Source organism: Manacus candei, unplaced genomic scaffold (genome assembly GCF_025592945.1).
Source record: "Manacus candei isolate 608988 ecotype Guabito, Panama unplaced genomic scaffold, ASM2559294v1 h1tg000053l, whole genome shotgun sequence".
In the NCBI taxonomy this organism is placed as follows: domain Eukaryota; kingdom Metazoa; phylum Chordata; class Aves; order Passeriformes; family Pipridae; genus Manacus; species Manacus candei.
The window spans coordinates 468,743-485,196 of record NW_026138101.1 but is presented as its reverse complement, the minus strand read 5'-3'; the positions used below and the strand labels follow the sequence as shown (position 1 = coordinate 485,196).

The 16,454-nt window shown below is 42.1% G+C and overlaps 1 long non-coding RNA gene across 2 annotated transcripts; it reads left to right on the top strand.

The window, feature by feature from the left end:
- Positions 1 to 12,703: 12,703 nt before the first annotated feature.
- LOC127477467 (uncharacterized) lies at positions 12,704 to 15,166 on the top strand. 2 transcript variants are annotated; one of them, XR_007906962.1, is made up of 3 exons: positions 12,704 to 12,830; positions 14,167 to 14,244; positions 14,934 to 15,166. It is a non-coding gene; the product is annotated as an uncharacterized LOC127477467 (long non-coding RNA). The 2 variants fall into 2 exon arrangements; XR_007906961.1 differs by having other exon boundaries at positions 14,791 to 15,166.
- The last annotated feature ends 1,288 nt before the right edge of the window (positions 15,167 to 16,454 follow it).

The following is a 16,454-nucleotide window of genomic DNA, read 5'->3' as shown; positions in this document are numbered from 1 at the left end:
AACATGGGGGAAAGCTACTGCAGGAAACTCCGTTGATTTGATAGTCTTGTATAAGAGATGAAGTGGAAGAAGCAGGAGAAAGCACATCTAAATGAGGTGTCCTCTAGGAATAGCATTAATGGTCAATGAAATAAGTGGTACAGACACGTTTTCCTCTTGTCTGAAGGGAAGCCAGGGTCTGGGAGTCCAATTTAGAAAGTGATCTGAATTTCTCATCATTCATTGTAGATGCCCTAATAATCCCAGAACCCACGTTAGTCACTGAGAGCTGCTGGCCCAAGGTAGCCTGCAGTGTATTCCCTGCCCAGATGCATCTTGCCATTAAGTACTGAAAATTAAACATACTTAAAACATGTCAAAAAAGTAGTTAGGTGGAAGATCGGGAGAGGAGAAATTAAGGAAAGATGCCTTATAATGCCATTTAAGTTATAATGCCACTCCATTATAAATCTGGGTGCATATATATATATATACATATATATATATAATCTCTGTTTAGGTTGACACTGGAGGAGATTTTATTAGAAGTAAAAGAAGACTTTTTCCTTTCTAATAGTTCCTACACTTATTGCTACAACAGCATTTTATGCAGAATAGGTGCATGAATATGAAATTATTCCACCTGCATATACCACGGCAGGGACTGCATGTTTCAGCTTGGGATGCATCACTGGACAAGTGACATGGTGTAAGAAACAGCCTGATATGATTAAACAGGTTGATTTTATCAGTCTCTCCAGCAGTTGTGCAGTGGGGTGGAGGGATTCCCACTCCCTGATTTATAACCTTGTCTCTGTTCTGTTCTGCCTGTGAGCTGGACCACAACACTTGTGCCCCTCCTTCCACCCCAAACCATCTCTGTCCGTGCCAAGCTGACTTACAGTTGCATTTCTTTTTGGGTAGTCCTTGACTGAGAGCTTTGGATTTTAGCTGGACTTCTATAAACACTTCTCTAGTTACAGTGGTATTAAGAACCACATTCTTGCAAGTCTTGCACAGACTCAAAGATGCCTTAAATCTGTCTGTGCACTCGTGGTCTCCATGTGCCGAAACAGGGAGCTTCTAAATTACTTGAGACAATGGTACTTTGACAGGAGGGAAGGCCTTATGCCTCTTTTTGCACATAAGAAATCAGTCAAATAGGTAATTTTAGAAAGGTTAGAAAAATAACTATGTTATACATCACAGGTTGGTCCTACTAAGTATGTGGCTTGTTTTGCTATGATCTCAGGAACATCTGTTCCTTTTTTTCTGGGGAGTTCTTGTCATCTCTTTCCCTTTCTTTTATTTCTTGAAGACTAAAACATTAACATTTAAAAGGAGGAATACAGGCACATCATCAAGCAAAGTCTTTGAAGGTGTCAGAGAATGTAGATAACAAAAAAAAAATGTTAATTAATACTCTGGAAGGATAGTTTGAGAAATTGCTGTAAAAAAAGTTCCCTGTCCAGGCCAAAAATTAAAAAAGTATCCCAGCAAGAAAGGTACTGGTGTGGCTGTTTTCTGCTTGAAGAAACTGGGCTACAAACTGGAAATGCTGTGGGGAAAAAGGGTGGGCTTTTCCCCCATATTTTGGGCTCTGAAGTTCACGTTCCTGCAGTGGAGGAGGCAGAGGAGGATGACGTAGCCTTCATCGCCCTCCTTTTGTCCTCTTTCCTTGTTTCTTTTGGTACCAGTGGATGGAGAATAAGAGCACCCCTGAGTTCAGTTTGGAAAAGTTCAAGCAGGGTACAGAAAATGATTAATAAAGTTTGGAGCTGGCAGGTTTATTTGCCAGGTGATGAACTACTGGGTCGGTATTTCAGCTCAGAGGACTGAAAAAATGGACTGTCGGGGGTTTTCTCCCTGGATTTCAAATTACTTTATAGAGAGCTTGTGTCCAGGACACATGGAATAACTTATTTAATTTAAAATAAATCTACCAAGCCCCACGCTTTGACCATATGAAGTGGTCCTTCTCTTGTGGCTCCTTTCTCGGTGGAAAAATCCATCTCGGGAAGTGCTTCTGCAGCCCGAAAGCATTAATTTGGAGCATAAAAAAAGCAATAAATGGAGGTAAGTCCTGGCCAGAAGTGAAATGTAGCATGTGATCTGCTCTCATCCAGCATGAAGGGAGGCAGCTGGAGCCTCCTTGGGATGAGCTGCTTTCCAGCACGTCTGGGAGGAACTGAACACCTGTAATTCCTGCTGCTGTCAATGGGCCAGCGCCTGACACGGTAAAATCCCTGCACGTCCCACTGGAGCTCCCATGCATGTGGAATTTCAAGATTCAGGCCCTTGGAAAGAGGTCATTTAAAGGCTGTCAGCCCCAACTAAGCATTTCCCATCAATCTGCCCTTGGCTACTGATGTCTAGAACGGTAAATATTTTACTACGCTTATTTATTCTCCTTCCTTTCTGCAATTTTTCATGTGTTCATAGTATAGATATAAAGGCCGTTTTCAGTGACATTATATTTCACTGGCAGAAAGAAAGGAAGGAAAAAAGTCTTTTTTCTACTGGATTTATGTTTGTAGCTTTACAGTTGGTGAGGCAAAGTGTAGCCCAGGGAGCTCTGTAATTTATCAAAAAAATGCACTATATGGCCAAGTTATCTCTACAAGGGAACTAATTATTTCAAAAGTAGACTTTTCCCTCCATAAGAACGTGCTCAGCAGTCAAATAACTCAAAGACATTCCAGACAAAGTGACTGATAACCAAGCACTCCCTTCTCCCATTTACTGGAACCCCGACTCCCTCACGCTCACTCTTGTTTACCATAAAAAGTCACATTTCCATCCAAAATTACTCTTCCCTAAACTGTGGCTTTTTTATTGTTGCTCTCCTAACAGATTCCAGGCTCAGGTGTCTGAAGCAGGGTCTCCAGAGGGACACCCTTTGGTGCTTTCTGGGTCCCCCTCTTACGAGGTGCTTTCCTTTCCCTGTTAAAGCTCTAATTAGTTACAGCATCGATTTTAGCTTTTATTCCGCATAAAAAAATCTTTAATAAAACCACGGTGCAAGTGAAGTTCATTCTAATCTGGCCATAAAATTTTACGAGGGGTGTAAATCAAGGGGAGGAGTGGCAGCTAATGCTCTGGAACAGTTGGGCCCTGCTCAAGCTTTCTCAGTGGAGTTAAAACCCTCCAGGAGCGATTAGCCCAACAAGCTGTTTGGTCCACTTATAAATAACGTCACTGATGGAGACATCTGGAGGTGTCTGCTCCGTGCATAAGAGACTTTCCTAGTATACTGAATGGTCAATGACCTGGTTTTTTTTTAATCCACAGCATGGGGGTGGAGATGCAGATCTGACATGTCTCAGCAGCTTTGCTCATGTATTTATCATGTTTTCCAGGAAGGATAGAGAGGGGAAAGTAGGAGTGCCATGATCAACTGGAGTGTCCTCTTACAGTTATTGGTAGCTTAAGTGCTGCTCCCCAATGCTTTGATCAAAGTAGCCTAGAAATGGCCCTGGGCTCAATAAACCTGGGAATGGTTCATGGTTGAGGTCTTTGTCACAAGCCCTGGGCAGCTGAGACTGGTGAGGGACTTCTTGCTGCTGTAGGTGTTAGAAATGGATTTGCAGAAGGAGATCCATCAGATGATGGATCACAATCTTTTCTTTCTGAAAAGTGACCCCAATTATGCACACTTGCTACCTTTTGAGTAACCTTCTTTAACCTTTAAACCTCCCTTTTGGATGAAGCACAGGAAATTCCACTCTTTGTTGCTTTTGCTGTCAGCCCTAAATGTCCTTCGAGCAAGGGCTGGATAATTGGTTGATAAAGAATGAAAAAAAAATTAATTACAAAGTTTAGGAATATTTAATAGTGTTTTGAACAGATGAGGAGTGGGAAAATCTCCGAGGTTACACAATGTGCTGGGCTGCTGGATGTCTTTACTAAAGCATCCAGATCTCAGTGTTTCCTTTCCCAGTCTTGTTTCTGCTGTTATTCTAAGGCCTGTAGGCTTCTATCACATGTTTATAAGCTGATAAAACCATAATGCCAGGAATGTTTTCCTTCCTCTATTAGATTAACAAAATAAGTGACTTTTCAGATATATCTTTATTTACCATACTCTCCACACCAAAACAATAGTTGTGAATAAATGTCATAATTTATGGAGAGGTGAGAAAATAAGAGTCTCTTGGCCTAACTGCTGATGTATCTGTGCATCTCTGTGTGATGAGAAATGTTCTGCTCTCCTGACACACTCCTTGTGGGAGCCCTGGTATCACACCACTGCTTTGCTGGGCTGGCAAATCTCAGCAGCGACAGGAGGGGTGACATCATGTTCAGCCCAGATATCTAAGAATAAATCCCATCAGACATTACTGAGCCCTCTGTTGAGCAATTCATAATTGTACATGTCAGGCAGCTTTCTGATGACATGAGGTTTGACTCCCGGTGAGGCAGAGCAGCCACACAAAATGCTTTCCATGATGGAGAGGGAGGATTTTAACTGATCTCTACTGAGATTTTCCCAAAGCCATAAATATGCTCCTCCTGATCTGTCGTGCACTCGGAGGAGCCGTGTGCTGTGTGGGGCTTTCAGAACAAACACCGACAGGGGGAACTTTCGGGGATGAGGAAGAGCCTTGAGCCATCAGAGCCAATTACACTAAACTCCCAAAATACATAAAGCATTTCATCAAGGGAGATCAAAGTGCCTTTCATGGGAAGGAAGAGCTATGGTCTGTCTTTTACCCACGGGAAAACTCTGGGGAAGAAATTGTCTGGCCGATTCTATAGCAGCATTCTTTGAATGTTAACCCCAGAGTTTATGTTCATCACAGCCTCCTGTGAGCTCTGCCCAGACCTACAGCAGCCTTTATGCTTTTCAGGGTGGAGCATGGAGCAGGCAAGATGAAAAAGGGGGGAAAGTTGGCAAAAAACCTCCAAAATATGGTCAAACCTGTAAATGAAACCTGTAGATACCTGGTGGGTGATGCATCGTGTAAATGCTGTGCAATTGCCCCCAGTAAATTAGTTTAAATGGTGACTGCATAGAATGATGAAATGTTTTTTGAGGAAATTATTTTGCATGTTGGAAATCATTGTGTTGGACCATGAAGAATCCTCAGTTTTAATACACATTATGAATGTGCCATAATACCAGGGGTTTTCCTTCCTTTCACTGCTAGACTTTGGGTTATCTGGTGAGGACTGTTCAGCTCAAGCAGCACAGTTGGCATTGTCTGGATGTTTAGTGCTGGAGTACCTTGTTCCTGGATAATTTGATATTCTGGAAATGATGGAAAAGAACTGAAATGAGTGATGATTAGCTCAGTTATCCCTCACCTTAATGAACTGCGGATGAATTGTTCCTTAAACATTATTTCCATGTTTTTACATTTGCCTTGGATAGAAAGGAATGTAGTGGCAAAGCATGGAAAAGAATCCCAGAATCATGGAATGGTTTGAGTTGGAAGGGACCTTTAAGATCACCTTGTTCCAATCCCCTGCCATGGGCAGGGGCACCTTCCCCTAGAAATCCAGCTCTACACACAAGCAGGAATGGAGTCATGCTCACAAAAAGACTCAGGATCTGCATTCTCACATGACTTCCAAAACATGATGCTTTCCCACAGAGTCCTAATATAACCAGAATGCGAAATGTTTCTGCTGTGGGAAGGGATTATGGAGTTTGGTTTCAGCTGGATTGTGACTTCAGTCAACACCAAGCCCTTCAAAGGCTCATGTAACATTTGGGACATACTGGAGCACAGAGAAGCTCTGCTGATGCTCGAGGCTCTTCTGCAACTGGTATAAACTGGATAATGAAGACCCATTTCTGACCATCTCTTTCTCCCTCAGGCTTCCTCAGGTTTATTGGTGAGCTGTGATTCTGCATCCTGTTTTACATGACTTCACCTCCTCTGTCTCAAGAAGCAAATATCAAATAATTAGATGGAGATATTTTTCTGCATTTATTTTATATAAATGCTTCCTCACTCACACCAGACATCTGATTTAAATGCTGCATGTTAGCGTTATTTACAATATTCCACAGAAAAGATATGATTGATGGCACTTTATTAGCTCACACTGGCTGAGGAGTGAGGTGATTTTGTGCAGGTCCCAGGAGCAGGAAAGCACCTGGATGGGTTTTGTCCCTTCCACATTAGTGGGGCTGTGCTGACACATCACAACCAGTCCTGGTGGAAAGCTCCTCTGCATCTATAAATGGATGCAATCCCAGAGGGAAGCATTGCCCTGTCCATCTCTTTGCTGCCTCCAGGATGCTGCTTTTCCTTTCATGAGTTCAGGATGGTTTTGCTGTCTCTCCCCTTTCAGTCTGCTGGGACTTGCACTTCCAATTTGTCTTCTCGAATGACTCCGGAGGGTGTTTCCGGGAGGGCCTTGTCTCTTGAATTTGTTTCCCCTGTCTGATTCACAGCCCCCGAGTTTGTTTGATCTCCCAGGGCCGGCATTTCCAGCAGCTCCCTGGGGCTCCATGAAAGGGGAGTAAGGAAGAAGAGTTCACATGTGCTACACAGAAATCTCCATATTTTAAAGGGTATCCTGTATCCCCGCTGGAACATTTTTAATGGTCCACAAATCAGAAGGAAAAAAAAAAAGTTGAAAACCACACTTAAGGCATTCATTGTTCAAAGCCCAGATCCCTGGGAGTGCTGGATTCAGGGAGGCTCCACAGGGCCATGATCTGAGGAAGTCTGTCCTGAGATCCCACTCTGGGAGCCCACTCACCCAGGGTTGGGTGGGGGTCCTGCTCTCAGCACACACTGTTTATCTTTCAGGGATATGTTCCCATTTTTGGTAAGGGGAGCAAGCAGAAAGATTCCCAAGGATGACTATGCCAAGGTATTAGCTATGGAGATTTATTCCCTGCCAGTGGGGATTGGTGAAATGTGTGTTAAAAGAGGTAAAGACTTACTTTATTTCTCTTTAAAAATCTCCTAGAGCAGAATTCTACTCTCTTCGTGACATCCTTCGATGAGACTTAACAGCCACTAGGGCTGACCAAGCCAAAAGTGATTGCTGGGATTTTCAAACGTGGTAAAACCAGCAATAATCCAGTGTCTTCCAGCTTCTGCCTTCCCTTCAGGTTCTCCACTTGTACCCTCTGTGATTCCCAGTCACTGTGACTATCACAGGGAAATAAAGAGTGCCAAAAATAAAGTCTGCTGTCTTTAAGTGAGCTGTTTAATGTGTCTTCTGCTTCAATCTTTGGTCAAAAGGTGGTAAGAGAAATCCCCAGGAGCTGAGAATGCTCCAGCTCATCAGCAAGGAGATATATTTTGTGGGAATGATACATGGAGTCTGGTTTTAATCTTACCTGGACTCAGAAGAGCAGTAACTGAGACTGAAGAAACAATATTCCACAAGAAGTAAACGATGGGACTGGCCAATGATTTGCAACTTATTGTTTGGACAAACAAAAAGAAACATAATCAGGGAAATTGTGAGAACAGATTCTCCAAATCTTTCTCCAAATATGTCCATTATCATCTGTAAATACTTTCAGACAACCTTTGTTTTACTAAAGCATCTTGGAATGGGATTTACATACAGAAGTGTTTGTTCTGTAGATATTTGGCACTTCTTCTTCCTGGTCAGTAACTGACTAAAGCAGAAATAGTTCTTAGTTATACCACCAAAATGTCATTTTGTTTGATTTCTGAATCAAAATATACTTTCTGTAACTATTCTGCAGTAGTTCATCACTCTCTGCAACTCCCAGAAAGGAGGGTGGAGCCAGGTGGGGGTTGGTCTCTTCTCCCAGGTGACAAGTGCAGGACAAGAGGAAACATCCTCCAGTTGCACCAGGGGAAGTTTAGGTTGGATATTGGGAAAATTTCTTCAGCAAAAGGCACTGGCACAGCTGCCCAGGGTGGAGTCACCATCCCTGGAGGGGTTTAAAAGCCGTGTGGATGTGGCACATGGGGACATGGTCAGTGGTGGCCTTGGCAGTGCTGGAGAACAGTTGGACTCGATGGTCTTAGAGGGATTTTCCAACATAAAAAAACATGTGTTTCATAAGGAGGTAAAAAAAAATCAACATTAATGTTTCAACAGTAAAGTTGTGCAGACCCTTAAAATGTTGACAATCTAGAAAGGTTAACAATAGGGAATTTGCACTGTTTCAACAGAGAAATTGCTAAAGTAACCTCTCATTTATGGGAGAGCAGCTTTTGCAAATTTCCAACACAGAGTAGAGCTCTTCAGTTAAAACTATGAAAAAAAGACTTGACACTTCTCCATCCTCCCCCCAGCCTGCAGTGCCAGCGGTGCCAGCATTGACTGACTGTTTGGTGCTGGATAAGATGTTTTCACAAGGCAGAATTCCTTTTCCCTATGGGATAAGCAAGCAATAGAATCACAGAATCACAGAATCCTTAAGGTTGCTCTTTGCCGTGGGCTAATGTATATTTTTTCTGCTCGGGGAGTGCAGGGATTCAATCCCTTCCTGTCACAAATCACTTCTTTCTCCCCTTTGGAGACGTTTTCCCACCCCTCCCGCAGAAGCTCCATCCATCCTCTTCCTAGGCCAAAATCTGCTGGATCCAGAGGGGGCACACATGGAGATTCCTGTGAGTTGCTGAAGGGACATGAACATCCAAACATCTGTCTCTTGTCAAAGCAGGAGAACAGGAATACATGGAAATATCCTGTGATTATCAGGACTCTAGAGACCTCTCGTGGACAAACACATTTGTTTCCTTCATGCTACATATTTGTTTTAGAGATAGGTTTTGTTTATTTACAATTATTGCTATCATCAATAATTACCATATATTATATTATTGTTATACATTCTGTAGTGAAGCAAACGTGGATTCTGGTCCTATGGTGATGATCAAGCAAATAACACCTTGAATATTATTCATCCACGTTGTGTTGTTCTTCAATTAATTTTTATTTTGTGATTTTTGTATTCTGAAGTGGTGAATGGCAGTGAAAATCATTCCAATTCACATCGTTGCCATATTGCTCTTAACCAAAATGGGGTTGTTTTTTCTTAATATTTTAACTTGTCAGACAATACAGATGCCACAGAAGGAAGAATTAAAACAGCAATACTAAATTTCATTTCTTTGTACTTATTGTTGACCATTATTATTTGGAATGTGGTATTTTTTTCTCACCTGAAAAACATTTCAAGATTCACCAATTTTATGGACTCTTTTCCCCCTCATTTTTTATTGACCATATTTTGTCCCAAAGCAGAACATTTCCATCAACCAGACAGAAATCTGGGGTTTCCTGAGCATTTCTCAGGCCAGCAGGGGATATTCAATGGTTGAAAACCATCTTTCTTAAACGAGCAAGAAATCAGCCATTGAATTTTTATTTACTGATGGAAAAACTTCAATTTTTCTTTTCCCCCTGAGAAATGTGTTAACCTGGCTGGGCCCAGGGAGGTGAGTCCTATGAGCTGAGTGTTATCCCACAATCCCCCTGTTTGTAGCCATCTGCCAGTGCAGGGATAAATTGCTTTTTCTACAGAGATTATTCGATTTTTTCCACGATCCGCCTCATTTTCCAGTTCCATCCTTTCCTCACTTGGGTGAATTATTGGTGACCCTTGATGTTTTCACTTAACAAAAAGCACAAGGAGAAATGGCTGTTTTCTTCACCACCCTGGCTTTGCATGAAGGCACCGTAAAATTAAAGGCAGACAAAGAGTTTTATATTAAGGAGATATAATTAAAGAGTCCTCAGTGCTTATCTCCAGCCCCCTGAGCAGCCCACTGGGTGCAAGGCAGAGGCAAGGTAATTCTTCTTTTTAATATTGCAATAACTCTGAGCTATTTTAAGAGAAAACCCACTGACAATTTTGGACAGAAAGCTACATTTCAAAAATAAATTAAAATCTTGGCAAGAAGCTCCTGATTTCACAGGAAAATTTCAATGTGCTGGAGTGCTGAAAACTAAAGAATATCTCAGCTGAATACACTTTGATTTTTGCAGGAGAAAAAATTGCTTTTTAATTCTTTTCTGCTCTTTTTCTGCAGGGGAGAGGACCAGCAGTATTTTTTTAATCATCCTTCATGGCTTTGGTTGTAGGTGCAAACACGTAATGGGGGAATTGGGAAGAGGGAGATAAAGCTGTTGGGGTTCAAAGTGAGCTCTCCTTTTTCCAAACTGTGCTAGGAACATTTTATATACCGTGCTCTAAGCAAATTTTAAGTGGATTTTTAAGTAGATTTTAGAGGAAAATTCAGCTCTACTCAGCTCCTGTACCTGCCTAATTTTGACACCACTTCTTAATTGATTTTTATCCTTTTTGTCTCTGTAAATCATCATATTGCCACAAAAAAGGCCTTTTCCAGACATCAGGGAAAGCCTGGAGCAATGTGGTAACAGGTTTTTTTTTAATTCTTTTTTTCCCCCCCATTTCTTCTCTCTTTTGTTGAAATCCTGGATATCAGGATCTGGAATTGGAAAATGTATCCAGGTCAAATGTGAATCTGGAGTCTCAAACTCTTGCCCCATTTTGCTCTCTATCACTACCTAAAGCTTTCTCATTTCAGTTTGACAAACCACCAAGAAGTTCGAGTCTGGATATTTATTTTTGGTGGTACATCTTATCACCCAATTAGTGTTTTAATTTAAATGTACAAGTGCCTATCTCTCAGTTCACAGCTATTCTGCCCGATAGAAAACAATTGCTTGGTCACAGACTTCATGAATCAATGTTATCACGACTCGTGAAGTATCTTATTTGCTTTGTGATAGGAATGTTGAGCATATTTTTAAATCCTATTTTCTTGGTTTCCACTTTTATGTGCCATGCAAACCAGAGTGATCTCAGCAGGCTATTTTCCTGTTGTTAAGCCCTGAACCCTAATCTGAAGGAAACAAACCCAGCTCCTCTTATTTTCAAACAGATAAGATTTGCGAGGTTATTAATCACAGGTTCAAATGGCTGCACTGGGAATTGGAAATGATCTCCAGTTTTATATAAAACTTGTCAACATTTATTACAGAGACGGACCATCCGTCCAGTGGGAGCCTTAGAAAGTCATTATGTGTCTGGTGGATGATAAAGGGAGATTTAACTGCACAAACAGCCATGACATCATGCTGAACTTACATGTTCTTTCATCTGCCCCTAAATGATACCGTTTCTTTTTGGCCATTGCCCTGAGCTTTGATTTTGGATGGGGGAGCTCTTTCTCCTCCCATGTATCACTTCATCCATTTTACCTTCTTTTTTTTTTTTTTTTTTTTTTTTTTTTAGTAGAACAAATCACTGTTGTTGGTTTTATTTTTCTCTTAAAGAGGTTTAAGGCTGGATTCAGAGGATTAGCTCCTGGGGCAGGTGTAAATCAACAGCAAGTTGGCTTCCTCCAGGCAAGGTTTAATCTTGGTGAATTTGTACACTGGAAAACATGAAATTATGTCCTCTTTCATTTAAACAGATCCTGGTAGGGCTGAACACACTGAAAGAAGATAATTTTCATATCACTTTATTTCCTTTCTCAGCATTACTCCTCAGACATTAAACCTATTTCATGTGTGACTGATACATAGGGCTACACAACCCACTGATAATTAATGATATAGATAACTAAAAAAGGAGATTAATCTCTTTTTGCTGTAGCTGCCACGAGCACCACGAGTGCCCAACAGCCTTAAGCTGAAATGCTTTCAGTGTGTGGTGTAACATCACCCTCACTTTGACAAAATAGGTTAAAACCCTCATAAATATCCCATCAAAATCTTCCAGTGACCATTTGGTGATGAAATAAACTGCCAACATTGCTTGAAAATAACAAGATAAATATAAATATAAAAATATATATAATATAGATATAAATGTAGTTGTACTTGGCAGAAAATCCTGGTGGGAAAGGACCCCTTGCATGGTGCAATCCCAGCCACCATGGGACACTCCAGTTACTGCCAAGGACTGTACTGGAGTAGCTGGTGATAAGATCACAGTGTGTAATAAACCTCTCAAGTCCCTTCCAAGGGATAAAAGATGGGAAGCAGAGTGTTTTAAGTGCAGCCAGATTGCTGTCCTGGGCTGGGGAGAAGAAAGAAAAAAGCAATGAAACTGGTATTTGGAGTAAGTGGTCTCTGAACTGTGCAGAATTGTGTTTGGCACTGAGAAATTAAGCTGTGTGGAGACTAATAAATATAGATTTTTGTGACTGGTGGTGCTGCAGCCTTGAACTGGCATCCCTGGGGCTGTGGATACTGTGAAGTGGAGAAACTGAGATAAGTCCTGCAGAATGACAAAAAATTCTCTTGTTCCTTCCTGTGATTCCTCACTCCAAGAGGAGAAAGTGCAAGAAGACTGCTGGAGAACTGATGGATTTTCCCTCGTGCACAGAGAGGTTGCTGTCAGAGCAGAGAGAGGAGCAGTGTGTCTTACAGCAAAGGTGTCAGAGTGGGGGGGTTTTTGCAAATCACAAAGAAAAAGTAAAAATAGATTATTTTTTTCCTATATTCTATCTAAAAAAATAGTCTCTGAGCACCACTTTCCAATTTTTTCTGGATAAAACAAGTTGTTTTCCACTGCTCTCTGAACCTGATGAGCACCAATCCCTCTTCCCTGCAGTGGCAGGACACTCTCATAAGGTTCACTGTAATCTGGCAGAAAATATCCCCAGTCTTTAAAAATCTTAAGTATCAGTAAAACCAATTTAAGGAGAAGGGAGAAGATGTTACTGGGATCTCCCCAGGGCATTTCTCTCTTTTCCATGACATCAAGTCCTCCAGGATCACAGTCACAGAAGTCCTTGGTGTGTGAGCATGGTGTAGTTTGCTGGAACTGTGTCAGCTTTGAGTGGTCATCAGCTAAACTCCAAAATACCTCAGAGGGGTTTTAAAGCCTGCCCTGGGCTTTGCACTGGGACAGGTAAGTGCAGGTGATCCCCAGGTGTAAAACACTTGTGCAAAGCCCTGCCAGCAGCGTGGGTATCCAGTGCAGATCATCCTCCCCGCAGCCATCAGCTGAGTTTTTCCTGTTGTTAAATTATTTTGCTTGCTGCTGTTTGGGCTTTTTGATGAGCTGCCTGCTCATGAAGTCCCTGGTGGTCATGAGTAGCTCAGATGGCTGCATGTGTAGATAACATTTCTCGGGAATAGGAGAGATTTGCATGAAAAAAGCATCTACAAATGGGTTTTATCAAAATCCACACACTGTGTGCCAAGGGAAAAGCATCTATGTGGGAAGAGAAGCTTTGTTGAGACTTCCTCTGTTGGTATTTTAGTCTCACTGTGGGTATTTTATCCTGAAATGTGCATATAATTTTGACTTGCACAATTATTTTAACACAACAGGCGATTTGATGACTGGCTAAAGCTGATGCTGTAAAACACTCCACTCTTTGTGAGGAAAAGCTTCACTGTTTATGCAATTCTAAATTCTTCCTTTTAAAATAAAATTTACAGCCTCCTGGAATGGCTCACACAGACCTCCCAGGCTTTGATTTCTTGAGGAGTTTTTGAAATGTGTATCGACCCCAAGACTGGAGACACACTGAAACAATTCCACCTGAGGGGAGGTGTTAATGCCTCTGACATTGCTGCCACTTGTCTTCATGCCTGGGAGAAATTTATGTACCCACTGCCCAGTTTTACTGCCAAGCTGTATCCTCTCCACTCCTCTCAGGGATTACCCTCCGTGCCATGAATCTACTTGTTCATTTATCACAGCAATTCTTCAAGTCAGAGTTATCTCAAAGAAAAAAAACAAGGAGTGGGCTACAAATTGCTCAGATTGTGGTGAGGTTTTCAGAGGTTAATGCACAGCACTGGGCACCCTGTGTGGGCACAGCATTTGCTGTGCATGGATTGCAGGACTGAGGAAAAGCTGGTGAAGGGAGTTCAGGTGCCCTGGAAATGTGTGGGAAAAGCAGCCCCCAGATCTGCTGGGACATGGATTTGGGAGGACATCTAACAACAACAGCTTGGTAAACCTCCACCTCTCAGTCTTCATCTTGGCTAGGGAAGATGCCATTGTTGGTTTTACAACCCCCTGGGTTAAACATTGTCTGTCCCACTGCAAAACCATAATGGATATGGGAAAACTCAGTGTTTCTGTGGAGCAAATTCGGCTATAGTGGAACTTGGTCCATCTCCCAGGTGGAGCTCACAGTCAGCACACCTGAAGCCTCATCTCTCCTCGTTTGGTCTTGTGAAATCTGTTTCTCCTCCCCATAAAACCTACCCCTCCTCCCCCTCCATTTCGGACAAGAAGAGGCTCAAGTCCCTGTGCCAGCACATGATGGTCTAGATCTGTCCCTCCCTCGTGGGATCCTCTGCACTCAGACCCTCCTGGTGAGAACTGGGTGCTGCTGAAATAATTCAGAAATTGGATTTTCACCACTTTTCACGGGTGTGTGCACCGTGGTGCAGGAGTGTGTTTAACCTGCACACATCATGTGATTTGGTTCTCTTCTCGGTGCTCTCACACTGGCTTTGCTTCCAGAAGGCAAATATTCAAGTGCACTGGAGTAATTTCCAGTTGGGCCATCTAAATGAGGGCAGAGAAGTGATGTGTTCATTTCCAGTGAATGACTTGTAATGACCTCACTCCCAAAAAATGAAATTTAATGGAGATTTGTTCATGCAGGTAAATGTTCTTCAGCATAGAAAAGTCACCTCACTTGGAGAAATCGGAGCTTGATGAGCTTCTGAATTGCATCCTGATTCCAGAAGAGCTGGAAAAGCTGCTTTTTAGACCATGACAACCAGCACTGAGGTGTGGAAGCATCTGCCATCCTCTGTGCCAGAGCTGCAAAGTGCAGCACAGGGCACTAATATCTCCTCAGGAAAGGCTGGTTTTTATTGGGTGGATTGGATTTGGGCTTTATTTTTCCACAGGTGGCTGTGGAAGAGTCTGGTTCTGCACACTGTGATGGATGCAGCAATTTTTCCATCGGGTTCTGACAGGTTAAACTCCTCTGGGTGCTGCTGAGGAGTCTATGAGAGGATTTAAACACCTAAACACTTCTAATTGTCTGCAGCCAACACACTGATCTGCCAGTACTGATGCTCAAAGTGAAGTATTGAGTGAAAACTGAGTGACAAGCAGCCAAAAAAGAGGCATGGAATAGGAGGAGCAACACCCCACGCATTCTGTGCTTATCAGAAAGGAATTGCTGGGCATGTGACCCATAAAGCAGCACCTGCAGCCCATGTTTAGTGCTCTGGTGTGTTTGAAAAGATCTGTCCAGGAGCCTCAGGCCAGCTGTGCGTGGCACCCACAAATAAATAAATAAATACAAAATAATAAATATAAAATACAAAATAAAAAAATACCTACAAAAATACAAAAGGAAACACAAAACAAAAACAATATGCACACAAAATAAAGATAGATAAATAAATAAATAAATGATGGAGCATTTCTCACCTTCCACAAGAGTTTCACCAACTGCCTTACTCCTTGGTGAGATCATGTTTTAACCATGAGCTTAAACCTGATGCTTTTTTTATGCTCGAAGGGCCTATTCTGCTCTCCAGGGTTACACTGGTTCTTTTTCTCTTTTTTTTTCCTGTATGGAGAATTTTCCTCTCTCCCTGGGATTTAATTATTTCAGTGTCTACTGCTCATGTGTCACAGGTAATCCAAACAACATTTTTTGTAATCTGTTTCCAAACTTTAGACTAAATTTGAAGTCCAAAAAAAATTATAACCAGCATTTATAACCACTCTTGCTTTTAAATTGATCAGAAGTGAGGAAAGGGAAGATCAGTGGAAAGCCATTTTCCTTTGGTTTAGGAAACTTTGAAGAGTTCTGCTAAAAGTCGAGTTCTTAAATAATGTTTTCAGCTACACTCCATCAAATATCATGGTTAAGTAGGGAAATGGCCAGACCTTTGAACTATTTTTGTGGCTCCTCATCACTCACTTCTGCACAGGATCTCTCATAACAATGATCCTGAAGAGAAAGGCAGGAGACTTCACACGTGAGCAGAGCTTCCTGCCAGACCTCAGCTGATCCCAAAAAACCTGGAAATGATCCTACATCTAGGCAGAACCACGGGTTTTATTTTCATTGCTGCCTTAGCTGGGTGTAAACCCTGAGGAGGTCCTTTGGCTCAGACCTCTGCGAAGGATGTGATACAGATGAAACCTCCCCACGTGTTGAAAGAGACCCTGTGAACCAAAAACTGCAGGGTTTATGTGAAAAAATGAGAAGTATCCTCAGAGTAATTTATCTCTCCCTGCAGTGAAAGTGCTGCTGAGATCTGGTTACTTTGAAGTCTGAATTAAGAGAGGAGTGGGAGGTCGATATCTGGGGGAAGACACTGATCCAGAGTCTCTCCTGGGCTGAGAACAAAAAAGCAAAGGGTGAGCTGGTAAGAAGCAGCTCTTTTTGGACATGAGACACACAGGGTGGTCACCAGACCTCCCACCTCTGTGCAGAAAGGTTGGGTAGAAACCCACAACATCCCAGCATCCACCTTCCACCTCCTCTGCCAACTCAGCACCCATCTGGGAGCCTTCCTGAGTGAAGGAAACCCAGAATATTACAAAATTA